Source organism: Sarcophilus harrisii, chromosome 3, assembly GCF_902635505.1.
Source record: "Sarcophilus harrisii chromosome 3, mSarHar1.11, whole genome shotgun sequence".
NCBI lineage: Eukaryota > Metazoa > Chordata > Mammalia > Dasyuromorphia > Dasyuridae > Sarcophilus > Sarcophilus harrisii.
Window position 1 is genome coordinate 88,347,503 of NC_045428.1, and position 17,416 is coordinate 88,364,918.

The following is a 17,416-nucleotide window of genomic DNA, read 5'->3' on the forward strand; positions in this document are numbered from 1 at the left end:
AGGACACACAACAGACAAGATGACTGCTAAGATCCTTTCTAACTTTTAAGTCCTGTAATTCTGTGATTTTGTAAAGCAAACATTATCCTGAGGTACCAATTGTTTTTAGAAAGGTGTAAGAGAGATAGAGCCAAGATACCCAACATACCGCCCCCCACCCCAAACAATTTAAGATAACAACTCAAATCACATTTTGGAGTGTCAAAGCCAACAGAAGGTTAGGATGAGATTTTCTTCCAATCAAAGAAAACTGTAAAGGTTGCCAGAAGTTTGACAAACTTGCAGTCACTGCAACAATAGTAGCTTTGGAAGCTCTGAGCCCAGAGATAAGAGGGTAAGATAATTCGTCAGAAAGAGTTTTAGGAAACCCTTGGCTAACACAGGGTACAGACAACAATGATTGGCAATTCTATTGTTTATATGAAGTTCTGAGTTGCAGTTCTAGGGTGGAAAGAAGTAATAGAAATCAATCACAAGGGATAAGAGCTTTCTGATCATACTTCCAAAGTAAAGAGAGTCTTGTGCTGATGCTGTAGAAATCCAGGGCCTTTCCTGCATAAAGACAAGAGCTCTGACCAGGAGAACAGTGACTAGGATCACACTACCTTGCAAGCACCAAAAACTTGCAGACTTCAAAAGCTAACTCTGAAAACAGCAACACAAAAAAGCCTGATGTTTGGGAAAAAGCCTCCCTAACCCCTATTGAGCAGAGCCCAACTTTAAGTACAAAGTCAAAAAATATCCCTTTTTAAAAAAAATGAGTAAACAACCAAAAAAATGACCATAAAAAACTACTATAGGTGGTAGGAAAGACCAAGATATAAACCCAGAAGAAGGCAGCAATGTGAAAACAGCTATCAAACCTCAAATAAAAATCTTAATTAAACTCAAACCCAATAAGAATTCCTGGAAGAGGGGCAGCTAGGTGGTGTAGTAGATAGAGCACCAGCCCTAAAGTCAGGAGGACCTGAGTTCAAATCTGCCCTCAAACACTTAACACTTCCTAGCTGTGTGACCCTGGGTAAGTCACTTAACCCCAATTGCCTCAGCAAGAAAGAAAGAAAGAAAGAATTCCTGAAAAATTTGAAGAAAGAGATGAGTCATAAAGGGAAAATTGAGAAAATAGTTGAGAATGATTCAAGAAAATTGTAAAAATAGAATTAACAGCTCAGGAAAAGAGGCAATTCCGCCCCCCCCCCCAAAAAAAAAAAAACTACATAAAATAACATTTAAAAAACATAATCAACCAAATTGTAAAAGAGGCACCAAAAAAATCACTGAAGAAAAGGACACCTTTAAAAGCAGCATTGTTCATATGGGGGAAAAAAAGGTACAAAAGCCCATTGAAGAAAATAATTCCTTAAAAATTAGAATTGGGAAAGAAGAAGCTAATGACTCAATGAGACATCAAAAAGCAATCAAATTCAAAATAATGGGAAAAAATAGAAAACAACTGACCAGAAAAAAATAGATTAAATTAATTAAGACTTATTGGATTACCTGAAAGTCATGATCAAAGAAAGAACTTAGACATTATATTTCAAGACATTATCAAGGAAAACTGTCCTGATGTTCTAGACCCAGAAAATAGAATAGAAATTGACAGGATCCACTGATCACCTCCTGAAAGAGATCCCAAAATGAAAACTCCCAGGAATATTCTAGCCTAATTCCAGAGCTCCCAGATCAAAAAGAAAATATTTCAAGCAGCCTAAGAGAAACAATCATGGAGCCATAGCCAAGATCACACAAAATTTAGCAGCTTCCACATTAAAAGAACAGAAGGCTTAGAATATGATGTTTCAAAAAGCAAAGGATCTAGAATTACAACCAAGAATAACCTAATCTGCAAAACTAAGTATATTGCTTCAAGAGAAACTTAATGAAATAAAAGACTTATTAGCATTCTCAATGAAAAGAACAAAGCTGAATAGAAATTTTGACATTCAAACAGAAAGCTTAAGGGAATCATAAAAAGGTAAGCATGAAAGCGTAATCACAAGGGACTTAATAAAGTTTAATTGTCTACATTCCTATAGAAAAAATGATACATGCTGTTCATTGGAGCTTTATTATTATTAGGACAGTTAAAGGATTCTATATACAAAGAAAGTATGGAAATAAATCAATTATGTTGAAATATTTTTTCTTTAAAAAAGGAAGGGGTGAGAAAAAATACACTGGGGAAAGGAAAAATAGAATAAGGAAAATTTTCTCACATAAAAGAGGTACACAAGGAAGAGTTATCACAATGGAAGAGAAAATTGATGGGGGGCAGAACAATGCTTGAAAGTCACTCAGAATTTGTTCAATGAGAAAAATTATACATATATGTATATATACATATATGCATATATGTGCATATATAGATCTCTGTGTGTGTGTGTGTGTGTATGTGTGCGCGCGCGCGCGGGCGCACGGGCACTCAGCTGGGCATAAAAATTTAACTTTCCCAATAGGGAAATAGGAGGGAAAAGGAACAACAGAAGGGGTGGGACAGGGGTGAGGAGAATAATAAAATGGAGATCAGATTAAGGGAGGCAGTGGATAAAATAAGAGACAGGAACAGGAGGAACAGGATAAAAAGAAAGAAAGGAAGAAACATTAGAAAATGGGATGGCAGGAAACATAATGTTAGTAATCAGAAACAGAAATACACTTGAAACAGAAACACACAGAGAGAGTTCAAATAAATAACTAGAATTGAATCTAATATGCTTCAATTGAAGTAAAAAAAAAAAGGAAGATGTAACAATCATGACATTTAATTCTATTTTGAAATTCAAACAGAAAATTCAAGGGAAACATAAAAAGATAAGCATGAAAGAGTAATCACAAAAGGACTCAATAAGTTTAGACAGTTTACATTCCTATATGGGAAGATGATATGTGTTATTCCTTAGAATTTTTTCATTATTAAGGCAAAAATAGACCTAATAAGAAATAATCAGGAAAAGCTACATTATGCTAACAGTACCTTAGGCAATGAAATAATATTAAAAAATTTTTGCTGTAAATTCCTCTGATATAGACCTCATTTCTCAAATATATACTAGATACAGAACTGAGTCAATTTTATAAAAATAAGAGCTATTCCCCAGTTGGTAAATGGTCAAAGAATATAAATAGGCAGTTTTCAGAAGAAGAAATCAAAGTTATTTATAGTCATATAAAAAAGTATTCTCACTATTGATAAAAAAAAGGCAAATTAAAATAACTCTCAAGTACCATATCACACCTATAAGAAATAGCAAATGCTACAGAGGATAAGTGGGAAATAGCTACATTGATGAACCATTAGTGGAATTGTGAACTGGGTCTGACCCTTCTAGAAAACAATTTGTAAGTATGTACAAAGAATAGTGTATACCCTTTGACTTAGCAATACCACTACTAGGTCTGTATCCCAAAAAGTTCAAAGAAAAAGGAAAAAGACCTATTTGTACAAAAATATTTGTAACAACTCTTTTTGTAGTGCAAAGAATTGGAAATTGGGGAGATATCCATCAATTGGAGTACAATTAGGGAACAAGTTCTGATAAATGATTGTGATGGTAATTTCAAAAAAATATGGAAAGACCTATACGAATTGACACAAAATAAAATAAGAAGAACCAGATCATTGTGTATGGTAATAGCATTTCTCTTTCTGTCTCTGTCTTTGTCTTTCTCTCATTCTCTCTCTCTCTCTCTGCCTCTCTCTCTTTCTTTTCCTCTCTCTCTCTCTCTCTCTCTCTCTCTCTCTGTCTCTCTCTCTTTCTCTCTCTCTCTCTCTCTCTCTCTTTCTCTCTCTCTCTCTCTCTTTTTGTGTCTCTCTTTCTTTCTCTCTAACCCCCACTCCTAGGTAACCTTCTTCCTCCTTCAATATTTACTACAAAAGCATAAAACATCTGTATCTCAGGATGTAGCTAGGCTTCAAATACATAGAGAACAATTTTAATATTACCAACACCAACTGCAAAGCAATTGAATACAGTACCAACTGGATCCTGAGAGTTCTGTTTACAATCCTGATAAAGACAAGCAAACATAGCTTTCCTCCTGCCCCTGAAACCAAAGAGACCCAGCCCCAACCTGTTTCATAATTGATATAAGGGTTGGTTCTAATCTTAGTACAATGCATTTCCTTAGACCTGAGGTGAGGGGAGGAAAGAAGAGGACAGGAGAAGGAAAAGTAGGTTAGCAGCATTTCCCTCCTGAAATGTTTTGCTTCTCCAGTGTTACCAACCATGTCCAGCCCTTCTTTTCTGATTCCAACCTCATCAACCAACTACTGGTACTGTTTTTATCTTCCTTAATGCCCCTGGCCCTAGTGAATGGTTATCTCCTCCATGAGTTACTAAATAATACCTAGGGCTTATCTAGGCACCCCAGAACAGAAAAGTTAAATGATTTGCCCAGGGTCAAATAGATAATTAGTGCAGTGTTAAGGGAGAGAGTCTAATTACTACAAGCCCAGGGCTCTAACAAAGAGAATTTAAAAAGAAGTCAAATCTGAGTGTCCTTCCTTTAAGGAGGTAAGGGTAATGACCCACATAAGAAGATGACCTCTCTTGGCAACAAAACTACACTTCATTCTAAGCCAAAAAAATATTTTTAAACCCTTCTTAAGTTTGTCTTCCAGGTCTTCTCCCATTTCTCTAGGGACAGACTTCAATAAGTATTACTATCCTGTTCTTGTATGCTATTCTAATTGCCTAAGTGGAATTATAAGATTTCAAGGTGGAAGGTTTTTTTTGTCTAACCTTTATTTTGCAGATGATGAACTTGAAATTTAGCTGCCTATGAGAATCAATCTCATAGAGCTAGTGAGTTTAAAAAAATCAGACTTTACCTGGCAACACTGCTATACTCCAAGGAGATTAAAAATAAATAAATAAATAAAATATGAGAGAAAGAGACAGAGAGAGAGACAGAGACAGAGACAGAGAGAGAGAAAGAGACACACAGAGAGAGAGACAGAGAGACAGAGACAGAGAGACAGATCCAGAGAGACAGAGACAGAGAAAGAGACAGAGAGAGAAAGAGAGAGAGAGAGACAGAAAGAGACAGACAGAGACAGAGACAGACAGAGAGACAGAGAGAGAAAGAGACAGAGACAGAGAGAGGGAGAGAGAGAGAAGGACCCCTATAGGTAAAAAAATATATAAATAGCAGCTCTTTTCGGGATGGCAAAGAAATTGAAAGTGAGGGGATGCCGTCAATTGGGGAATGGCTGAATAAGTTATAGCATAAGTTTGTGATGGGATACTATTAAACATAGGAAGATTTGGATGAACTGATGCAAAGTGAAGTGAATAGAACTCAAAGAACATTCCTCAAAGTGGCAGCAAAATTGTGATAATGACCAATTGTAAAAGATTTAGTAGGGGCAGTTAGATAGTATAGGGGATAGAGCACCAGCCCTGAAGTCAGGATGACCTAAGTTCAAATCTGGCTTCAGACACAACACTTCCTGGCTGTGGGACCCTAGACAAGTCACTTAACCCCAATTGCCTCAGAAAAAAAAAAAAAAAAGACAGTAATTCTAATCAATACAATGATCTATTACAACTCCCAAAGACTCATGATATAAAATGCTATTCACCTCCAGATATGGTGGATTCAGAATACAGATTGAAGCATATTTTCCTATTATTTTTCTTGAGATTTTTTTTTGAGGGGGATGGCAAAAGGTAGCAGATAGGGACATAATTAACGAGAGGAGAGAAAGTCAGGATTCACAAACTGGTCTTCTGATTCCAAATTCAATGTGCTTTCCATTCTACATCATCCCATGGGAGGAACAACTCGGTCTGAGTTCCTTTCTGACTCTCACTCCCTGACCCTGAGATATTTGTCAGATGTCCCTTAGGGTTCTCAAACTGGCCCTTCCTCCTCTTCAAGAATTGCTCTGGACACCTTTGACAAATGCCCTGGTCCTGTCCTTCCCAGACCTGTTCTTGGCACGGTAGGGACTTCCTTTGGCTCTGCAGCCACAGCCAAGCCCACTCCAAGCTTGAGTTACACAACAGGCTTTGCCCCTGGGTCCAAGCCAGTGGGTCACATGCCTCCTGGGAGTACGCCGGAATGGGCCCTTCCCATTACTGGGATGCAGGCAAACCCAATTAGAAACAACTCCAATTGTGTTTTGTAACTATTACAAGCAAGGGCAAGCCTACAGGAGACATGAACCAACAGGTTAAGGAAAATAAATATGAAGGGAAAGCTCTTTGGACCCCTGTAGACAAATGATGAAGCCATTAGAGATGTAAAAAATACTGAATCAGTATATGTAGGTTCCAAGTTGTGACTGAACTGTTTGTGTGACCCCAGGGAATCACTTTATCTTTAGGGACCTCCACTTCATCAGCATGAGGGGTTAAACTAGATAACCTCTAGCATCCCTGGAGAGCCAGATCTAGAGTCTATTAATAGGAAAATGTAGGAAACTAGTGAACTTTTAAGGAGATCAACACATAAGACAATTTCTTAGGTTTTCATTTCCTAGCACTCACCAAACACAGAACACAATGTTTGAGGTTTTTGTAGTCCCAAAATTGTGCCTTTCCTTCCTTTTAGATTCATTCCTTCATTGACTAAGTACTAGACACTGTGCTGGGAACTGGGGATACAAAGACAAAAAGCAAAATAGAACACTATCCCCAAGGAGATTACATTCCATTAATCAAACACAAAATCTCCTGATAACCTTCACCAAACAATAGCTCAAATGTACATAATGTTTTAAGTTTTGTTAAGCCCTTTTCTTAGCAGCCTCATTAAGTTGTTGGTGAATTTGTTCTTATTGTATTTTACAGCTGAGGAAACCAAAGCTCAGAGAAGCTAAATGATTTGCCCAAGATCATACACTCAGTGAGTGTTGGATCTGGGATTTGGACCCATCTCCTACTCAAAAATAAGCCTTCTTTCCAATAGACCAGTTCATCAGGAGAGCACCAAGAATGTAAAAATAAAATCATTTTACATTTTACTGGGAAGACATAACTGGTACAGAGATAACAAGGGTATGTATGTATGACCCCTTGCCTTGCTTCAGGGTAGATAGCAAGATTTTCAACTTTGCTCCTTCTACTTCAGGTGCTTCTGGTGTTTTCTTGAGGTTTCTTCAGGTGACCAGGCAGAGGTCAGTGGAGTAATGGAAAGAAGGCAGTAAATCAGGTGAACAAACATTTATTAAGCTACTATTATATAACAGGCACTGGGTTAAAAGCTGGGACTACAAAGAAAAGTATAAAAATAAGGGGGAGGAGAAGAAAACAGTCTTTGCTATCAAAGAATTCACAGTCTAATGGGGAGGCAATGTGCAAACAAGATATCTACAGGATAAATTAGAGATAATTAACAGAGGGAAGTCCTAAAATTGAAAGGGCTGGGTGAGGCTTCCTGCAGTAAGTGGGTCTTTAAGAGCTGAGACTTGAAGGAAGCCAGAAGACTGAGATGAGGAGGGGGAAGATTCGGGCATGGAGGGCTGGCAGTGAAAATGCCCCGAGTCTGAAGGAATGTCTTTGTGACCTCTTTGGGGGGTTTTCTTGATAGAAATACTAATCTAGTTTGCCATTTCCTTCTCCAGTTCATTTTACAAATGAGAAAACCATCTGTAGCAAACAGGATTAAATGACTTGCCCAGAGTCATACAGCTAATAAGTGTCGGAGCTTGGATTGAATTCAGGTCTTCTTGCCTCCAAGCCTTGTGCTCTACTTTACTTCCCAGCTGCCCCTCAAAAGGTGAATCTTTGGCTGAGACTTGAAAATCAGGGAAGCCAGGAGGCTGAAGTGAGAAAGGGAGAGAGTCTCAGACATGAGGGCCAGCCAGCAAAAATGCCCAGAACTGAGAGATGGAGTGTCCTGTGTGATGGGCAGCAAGGGAACAATGTCACTAGATCACTAAATACACAGAAGGGTATAAAGTGTAAGAAGACTGGAAAGGTAGGATGGGATCCAGGGCAACTCAAGTGTCATAATGGGTAGAGAGCCAGGACTGAAGTCAGGAACTCCTGAGTTCAAATCTCATCTCCCACTTACTAGCTGTGTGCCCCTGGGCAAGTTAAGTGACAGTGCTTCAGGGAGAGCATGGAGTCCCAAGGAGTTGGACATGACTGAAATGATTGAAGATCAGAACAGGAAAAGCTTATTAAAGTCTTTAAAAGCCAAACAATTTCATGTTTGATCTTAGAGGTAAGAGAGCCAGTGGTATTTATTGAATAGGGGAGAGATATGGTAAGGCTTTAAGGGAAACACTTTGATAACTGAATGGAAGATGAATCAATATTGGGAAAGACTTAAGAACAGCCAATTGGCTACTACAACTCAACCTTGAGATGAAAAGGCTTAATACCTGAGAGGAGAGGACTTGAGAGATGTTAAGGTTAAAAGAGTATAGGGGGAAAAGACAAAAGATCCCATGCCAGAGCCTTGGGGGATACTTATGGTTATTAATCAGGGTAGTTGATGATTTAACAAGAGGCAGGGGAGAGTTTGGACAAGGAGAACCGGGGGAGAACAGTGTCACAAAAACCTAGGGAGAAGAAGCTATCAGGAAGATAATCAACAGTGTTAAAGGTTAAGGAATTCAAGGGTGAAAATTGAGAAAAGATCATTGGATTTGGCAATTATGACTACTGGTAGGTAACGTCAGAGAGAGGAGTTTCAGTTGAATGATGAGATCAGAAGATAGTGGAGATTTAAATAGAGTGAGAGTAAGGAAGTAGAAGTTCCTTCTCAAAAGGGGTTTGCCTTCTCAAAAAATTTAACCACAATATGAGAAGAAATATAGGATAATATGCTAGTGAGGATGGATTGGTCACATAAGAATTTTTTTGAGAATGAGGAAAGAGATAATGGTGGAAAGGTAAACAGGTACTATGTGAACATTTTCCCAAAAAAGACTTGGCAGGGGGGGATAGAATGATGACCATGTAGGGCACATAACCTGTACCTTGAAAAAAAGGAAGAGGTAAATGAAATTCAAACACTATTTCTTGAAAATGAATGAAAGGGAAATAAAAGGAAAATTTAAAAATTTTAAAGATAGAAAAAGAAAATGAATGAGGTTTAGAACCCATTGATTCAATCCCAGCAAGTAGACAGATTTGCACAGCTACCTGAAAGCCCTGTATCAGTTTAAGCCTATGGGGCTGACTTATAAAAGCTGTGGAAATGTGTCAACCATTTCTGAAACCAATTAGCCCTGCTGAGCTCATTCCAACCATGATACTTCATTGAAGTAGCAGCAGCAGAGGGAAGCAGATGGCTGCTGGAAGGACAGCAAAGATGAACCAATAGCAGCAGGGGCAGCACAGCAGGACAAGGAAACTACTAAGTCTTTTACAAGCTTAAGACTTAGCAAGATCAAGTTGCATATGTGCTACAGAAAAAGTACCATATTGCCTTAGCGGACCTGTAGTCTGGGACAGCAGAATGACAGAACAATAACAGAAAGGGGAAAGAGATCCTTGTGTCCCAAATACAAGAGAAGGAGCCACTATCAAAGAGAAATGAGACAAAAAAGCTATTGGAAAAGAAAAAAAAAAAAAAAACAACAACAACAAAGCAAACTTGAACTTCGATCTTCTTGAGTACTGGGAGTCAAATGCACTAACAGACTTTTGGGGTGGAAAAGAAATGGTGGGGTAAAGAAGCCCTTATCCAAGGCTTCTCTACAGCCCCCTCCAAACAACTTTAAAACAACTCCTCAAATCAAACTCTGGAGTGGTCAAGACAACAAAGGAATCATAGGGATTCTTCCAAGCCCAGGCAATCTAGGAGGTCAGGAAGAGAAAGTATAACATGGAGAATGAAGCTAATTGGGAACCCAGGATGAAACCCTAGTAGTGGGACTAAGTGATGGTGAAAGAAGTGGCAGTAACTCTAGAAACTCTCAAGCCAGACATGGTACAAGTCAACTGATCAGAAAGAGATTACAGGGCTCCCTATGCTAGCACTGGGAGCAGGAGGAGATACTATTTGCCTATACTATGAGTCATAGTTCAAGGGCAGAGGAGAAGTGGGAGCTGGAAGGCACACCATTCTTCATCTCCTTTGCCAATACCCACTTCTGGGTCACAATTCAAGGGCAGAGAAGAGTATTTTTTGGTCAAGAGGTTGGGGAAACCCCGAGGACCATTATTACTCCTGGCTACCAGAGATCAGGGATTTTGAGGAACAGTATCAATTGCAGAAACAAGAGATCGGGGCCCTTCTTAGATAAGAATCAAAGAACAGACCAACTTAGTACCCACACCATTCCCTAGATCATACCAATTTGTAACCATAAAAAAAAAATCCCCCAATCCCAGAACTAAATCTGAAAATAGCAGTGCAAAAAAGTCTGAAGCTTTGGGAGAGAATCCTTTCCCTCTCCCCATGCTAGTCACAGAGCCCAACATTAATATAAAGTTCCAAATAAAGAAAGTGAGTGGAAAAAATAAGCAAACAAAAAAAGAACTATAAAAAGCTGCTATGGGGACAAACAAGAGCAAGACATAAATTCAGAAAACAAAGAAGTGAAAATATCTATAAGCAAAGCCTTAAAAGAAAAAAAAAAACTGTATGCAAACCCAACAAAATTCCTAAAGGAGCTGAAATCAGACAACTGGGGGGGAAATGAAGGCAGAGGAAGAAAATTATGAAAAAGAAAATTAATAGCTTGGAAGAAAATATGTTCTTAAGAAGCAGAATTGACCAAAAAAAAAAAAAAAAAAAAAAGGTACAAAAGCACACTGAAGAAAATAATTCCTTAAAAATTTGAATGGTGGCAGGGCAGCTAATTGGTGTCATGGATAGAGCACTAGCCCTGAAGACAGGAGGACCTGAGTTCAAATCTGACCTCAGACACTTAATACTTCCTGGCTGTGTAACTCTGGGCAAGTCACTTAACCCCAATTACCTCAGGAAAAAAAAAATTGAATGGGGCAAGTGGAAGCTAATGACTCCATGAGACATCAAGAAACAAGAAAATGCAGTCAAAAGAATGGAAAAATAGACAACTAACCAGAAAAAAATTGATTAAGATAATTTAAGAATCACTACATTACTCAAAAGCCAAGAGTAAAGAAAGATACTGGAAATCTTATTTCAAGAAATTATCAAGGAAAACTGCCCTGAAGCCCTAGAACCAGAGGGTAAAATAGACATTGAAAGAATCTACCAATTATCAACTAAATGAGATCCTGAAATTAAAACTCCCAGGGATATTCTACTAAATTCTGGAGCTCCCAAATCAAAAAGAAAATACTTTGAGCATGCAAAAAGAAACAATTCAAATACCAAGAAGCCATAGTCAACATCACATAAGATTAAACAGCCTCCACATTAAAGAAATGGGAGGAAAGGGAGTAATGAAATGTAATGTTCCAGAAAGCAAAGGAGCTAGGGTTACAATCAAGAATAACTTACCAAGTAAAATTGAGTGTAGTACTTCTGGGGGAAAAACTAGATCTTTAATGAAATAGAATGCTTTCAAGCATTCCTGATGGAAATGCAAAAGTTGAATAGAAAAATCGATACTCAAACAGAAGATGCAAGAGAAGCATAAAATGACAAACATGAAAGAGACATCATAAGGAACTCAAGATTAAACTGGGTACTTTCTTTTATTTCTTATAAAAAGCATATCATTATTAAGATGGTTAAGAGGATTCTATATAGAAACAAAATGTGGGAGTGAGCCAGTTATCACTGGGTTGATGAAAAAAAATGAAAGGTGAGAAAGAGGGATAGCCAGGGAGAAAGGTGAAGGGAGAAGAATGGGGAAAACTTATCTCATGTAAAACTGGTGAACAAAGAAGAACTCTTATAGTGGAGAGGAAAATAGTGGAGGGCAATGCTTGAATGTACTCTCATCTAAATTGGATCACCATTTCTTATAGCATAGTATTATTCCATCACAATCATATATCACAATTTTCACAGTGTGTTTAGCCATTCCCTAATGTATAGGCATCCCCTCAGTTTACAATTTTTGGTCACCACAAAGAGAGCTGCTATAAATATTTTAGAACATAAAAGGTTTTCTTTTCCTTTTCCCCCTAATCACCTTGGAAAACAGACCTAATAGTTGCTGAATCAAAGAGTATTAGTTTTATAAGTCTCTGATGACAACTCCAGATTTCTCTCCAAAATGATTGGATCAGCATCCAAATTCTTAAAGAAAAAGTTAAATAAATTGTAGGATTAAACAGACAGTAAAACTATACTACCAAGAGACCTCAACCTTCCCCTTTCAGAGCCAGATAAATCTAGCCATAAAATAAATAAGAAAGAAGCCAAGGAAATGAATAAAATCTTGGAAAAGTTAGATATAATAGCTCTGTGGAGAAAACAATGAAAACAGAAAGGAGTATACCTTTTTCTCAGTTGTACATGGCACCTTCACAAAAATTGACTATGTATTAGGGCATAAAAACTTCACAACCAAATGCAGAAATAGTAAATATACCCTTTTCAGACCACAATGCAATAAAAACTGGTATTTAATAAATAGCTATGGAAGCATAGATTAAAAGCTATTTGGAAATGAAACATATAATCCTAAAGAACAAATGGATCAAAGAACAAATTATAGAAACAAAACATTTCATTAAAAAGAATGATGACAATAAGATAACATTTCCAAAGTCTTTGGGATGTGATCAAAGTGGTAACGGGGAAAATACATCTCTAAATACATCAGTTAAAAAAAAGAGACAGAGCAGATCAATGAATTGAGCATGATACTAAAAAAAAAATTTGAAAAACAACAAATTAAAAATCTCCAATTAAAACATCAAAATAGAAATCCTGAAAATAAAAGGTGGGATTAATAAAACTGAAAATTTTTTTAAAATTGAACTAATACATAAAACTGGGAGCTGGTATTATGAAAGTCAATAAAAAAGATAAATTGTTAGTTAATTTGATTTTTCTTAAAAGAAGAAAGTCAAATTACTCATATGAAATTTACCACCAATTCAGACAAAATTAATGATTAAGAGTAATTTTGCTTAATATATGTCAGTAAATTACCCAGATTAATAGAAGAAGGAATAGAGAATATTTCAAAAAAAAAAAATACTGTCTTAGAAAAAAGAAATTGGTTAATGCTGTAAAGTTACCCATGTATATATCCTGTAAATAAAAGGCTATTAAATAAAGAAAAAAGAAAAAGAAAAAAAAAAAAAAAGAAATTGAACAAGCTATTAATGAGACTTTAAGAAAAAAATCTCCAGGACAAGATGGATTATAACTGAATTCCACCAAACATTTAAGGAGCAATAAATCACAATACTATATAAACTATCTGGGGAAAAAAATAGGCTAAAAAAGGAGACTATCAAATTCCTTTTATGACACAACTACGATTTTGATATCTGGGGAAAGAAAAAAAGAGAAAGAAAATTATAGAACAATTTCCTTAAGGAATATTGATGCAAAAATTTAAAGTAAAAATAGCAAGGATATTACAACACTCTCTCACAAAAAGTCTACTACATGACCAGGTGGGATTTATAGCAGAATACAGGACTGGGGGAAGCTAGGTGGCCCAATGTATAGAACAGTGGCTCTGGGGAGGACCTGGGATTTGAACCCAGTCATTGACATTTACTAGCTGTGTGATACTGGACAAGTCATGTAAGACTCATTGCCTCAGTTTCCTCATCTGTAAAATGATCTGGAAAAAGAAATGGCAAACCACCGCAATATCTTTGCCAAGAAAACCCCAAATAGCATCATAAATAGCAGACACAACTGCAAAAAAAACTCCAACTTCTTGACTTCAGGCAGCTCCATTCACCTTATGATAAGCTCTTCAAGAGAAATATTATAGAAAAAAGAGAAAGCCCATGACAAATACCCTGAAGACACTTATGTTTAGGACACTGATGAACATCTAGCAAAAGAAAATTAGAAGGAACAGTCAAACAGATAGGAGAAAGGTGTCATAAAAACCCAGAGAGGAGAGAATATGCAGGAGGAAAAGGTGATCAACAATGTCAAATGTTGTAGTTTGATCAAGAAGGATGACAACCAAAGAAAAAAGTCATCGGAGCTACATTCTCCTTTCCCAAACACCTCTCCCTTCCTTCCTTTAGATATAGCATTCACTCTAGCAAGAGAGAGAGTGAAGATGTTTCACCAAAGCACCACAAATCAGCTCACACCTTGTCCATACCTCCTCATCTTATGAAATAAGTCCAAAAAAAATTAGCTGACTCTATTCCCTCACTCTACATCAAGTGTCAGGCAGAGTTAGGGTATCTTTAAGCTGTATGGAGAATTGTCCTTTTAAATCCCACTCCCACCTACCCTTGGGAATCCAAGCAGGACAGAGCTCTACTCATATTTGTGATTCCTTGAAGTCCACTTAACAAAATTCTCTTGAGAAAAAACAGACATACCCGGGGTAATTAGGGTAAAAATGGAAAATAGGAGAATATAAGTCAGGTATCACATTTACTTATCCACTTATTGAGCTCCTAATCTTTACCGTTCTGATACAATTCTGTAACTATTAATATTCCTAATCCTGAAGTCTCTATAAACTTTGTACTCAGAGGAAATCATTCCCTTCTAAAAATGTGTTTCCTTTTCCCTTTCCCTTTCCCCCCTTACACTGGGCCCAGAGGAGATGAATTGGGCAGGAGAAAGTCTTAAAAATAATAAAAATAAACTGTGGATAGACAGCAGCTATGACAGCTATTTCCTGTTTGGTGTCTCTGACCACAGACCTTTTCCAGCCAAACAAATTAACATCAGAAAACAACTTGGGGAAAGAGTGGGGGAAGAAGCATTTATTGAAAAGCTAAAAAATAAATAAAAATAACTCACAAATTGTTCCTAGAAAAGAGGTGTGGATTTGGAGAAGAAAAGGAAAATAACCTATTTCTTAGAATTGCAAAACCCTTGAAAATCATGAAATTTTAGATTGTGAATGCATCTGGGAATACTTAATCCCAGAACCAAATTAAATTGCAATTGGGAATATTTACAAAATGAATACAGTAAAACACAGATGATGTTAATATGTGGTTTTAAGTTAATATGTGCTCATAGGGATCCTTTATGTATTCTATTTGAGTTTGACACTATCAATCTCCTTCATCATACAGGTGAGGAAACTGAGACCTAGAGAGGTTAAGTGAATTATGGTACCTGATCCAATGTTCTTTCCAAAAATCACATATGTAATAATTAACAGAACCAGGATTTGAATACAAGCTCTATTCCTTATTGCCTCATTCACATCTACTCATCTTTCTGGACCAAAGTGCCCCTTCCTGGTGATAAAATATAGTTTCTTCAATTATATTATAAATTCCTTGAAGGCAGAGATTGACTGCTTTTGTATTTGTAACCCAGTAATCTTGGCATGCTATTTAATAAATTAATTTTCAATCACTTCATTCATTCCAAATCCAATACTTTTTCCAACTGTACCATGCTTTCTGCATGTTATGATGGAAAGAATCTGGGAAATCATCTACTTTATAAATGATGAAACTGGAACCCAGTGAGTGTGAAAATTATCTATGCATATGTTTTAATAATAAAAAGCTTTAATAAAAAAAGAAACTTGAACCCAGAAGAGAGACTTATTCATGTTGCTGTATGCTAGCTAGCATCAGAGATATAATTGATGATCAAAATTTTTTACCTAGTGCAGTGTTTTTCCAACTGCAAGATGCTACTTCCGGTAACCCTTGAAGAAAAATTAAACATTTCCAGCTTCTAAGATGTTGGCACAAAGATAAGATGGACAAACAGGAGGTCAGACACACCCTATTCTTGAACCAGACCTTCAAGACCACTTAGTGAAGTGCATATATCCTCAAATGTCACTGAAAGGAACCTTAGAGATAGTCTAATACAACTCCAATGTAAAATTACAGAAGAAGAAACAGACTCAGAGATTAGAATCATAGAGAATTTTAGAATTTAAGGTGCAAGCTTGATTTTTGCTAAGCATAACCCTCCCACCCCTATGAAACCACATGCTACATAATTATAGGGAAACATGACTCCTGAATGGCTGAGAGAATACTGAGCCTTGATGCTGTGTATCTGCATGAGGGGAGAAAAGACTCCAGATTGTTGAAAGACCTACTTGGAAGGAGTTCAAGAGAGGAAAGGTCAATAGGGTGAGATATGGACTTTTGAAAGATGGACTAGACCCTTAAAGCTGTAGCTAATTTGAAAGTTTCTAGTATTTGAAACCCAAGAGACTATAAAATTCAGGTTCCCTCTGAAATTTTACCCTTACTAATTCATTCCTTTAACTTAGAGGTAGTTTCTATTAAAAAGCAAATATCTCTGGGAGAAGGAACAAATTATCACTCATTTGTAATTCCAAAGTAAATGTTTTTTAATATCTTTTTCAATTAACAGCTAACTGAGAGTAAAATTTAACAAGAGAAAGAGAATAGTATGAGGGTACTAAGGACCAAATTAAACTATCTAAACATTTTGCTTGTTTCTAAATAAGGATCTCAATTGCAGTAAGCATGGAGAAAGTCAAGCTAATTTTGGACCACCTTTGCATCTAGCAAACTTATTAAAAGCTTGTTGCTAGATTTCTCACTTTATTGTTTAATGGGTTCAGTTGGTGGGAAAACCAGGACCCATCACATGAAAGAAGGCAATAATGTAGAAAGACTTGTATGAAGTAACACAGAGCAAAATGAACAGAGCCAGAACAATTTACACAATGACAATCACATAAACAACTTTGAAAGACCTCAGAACTCTGTTAAGTCCAGTGACCAATCATTCTCTCAGCAATATGGTGATAGAGTAAAATCTATGTTTTCAAATATGGTCAAGTGATGAATTGTTTTGCTTTACTTTTTTGTTATGAGGACTTTTTTTTTTTTGCAGGAGGCAGAAGGCATTGCTGTATGATTGAAATGCAAAAAAAAAAAAGATCATCAGGAATTTTTTTTAAAATAAGGAATTTCTAAAATATATAAAGAATTGTGTCAAATTTATAAGAATACACATCATTTTCCAGTTGATAAACTGTCAAAAGATATGAACAGACAATTTTCAGATGATAAAATTAAAGCCATTTATAGTTACATGAAAAAATAATCTAAATCACTATTGATTAGAGAAATACAAATTAGAACAATTCTGAGGTACCATCTCACATCTTTCAGATTGGCTAAGATGACAGGAAAAGATAATGATAAATGTTAAAGGGGATATGGGAAAACCGGGACATTAATGCATTGTTGGTGGAGATGTGAAATGGTCCAACTATTTTGGAGAGCAATCTGGAACTATGCCCAATTGGCTGTCAAACTGAGCATACCCTTTGATCCAGCAGTGCCATTATTGGGTCTGTATCCCAAGGAAATCATAAAGGAGGGAAAAGGACCCACACGTGCAAAAATGTTTGTAGCAGCTCTTTTTGTGGTAGGAAAGAATTGGAAAAGGA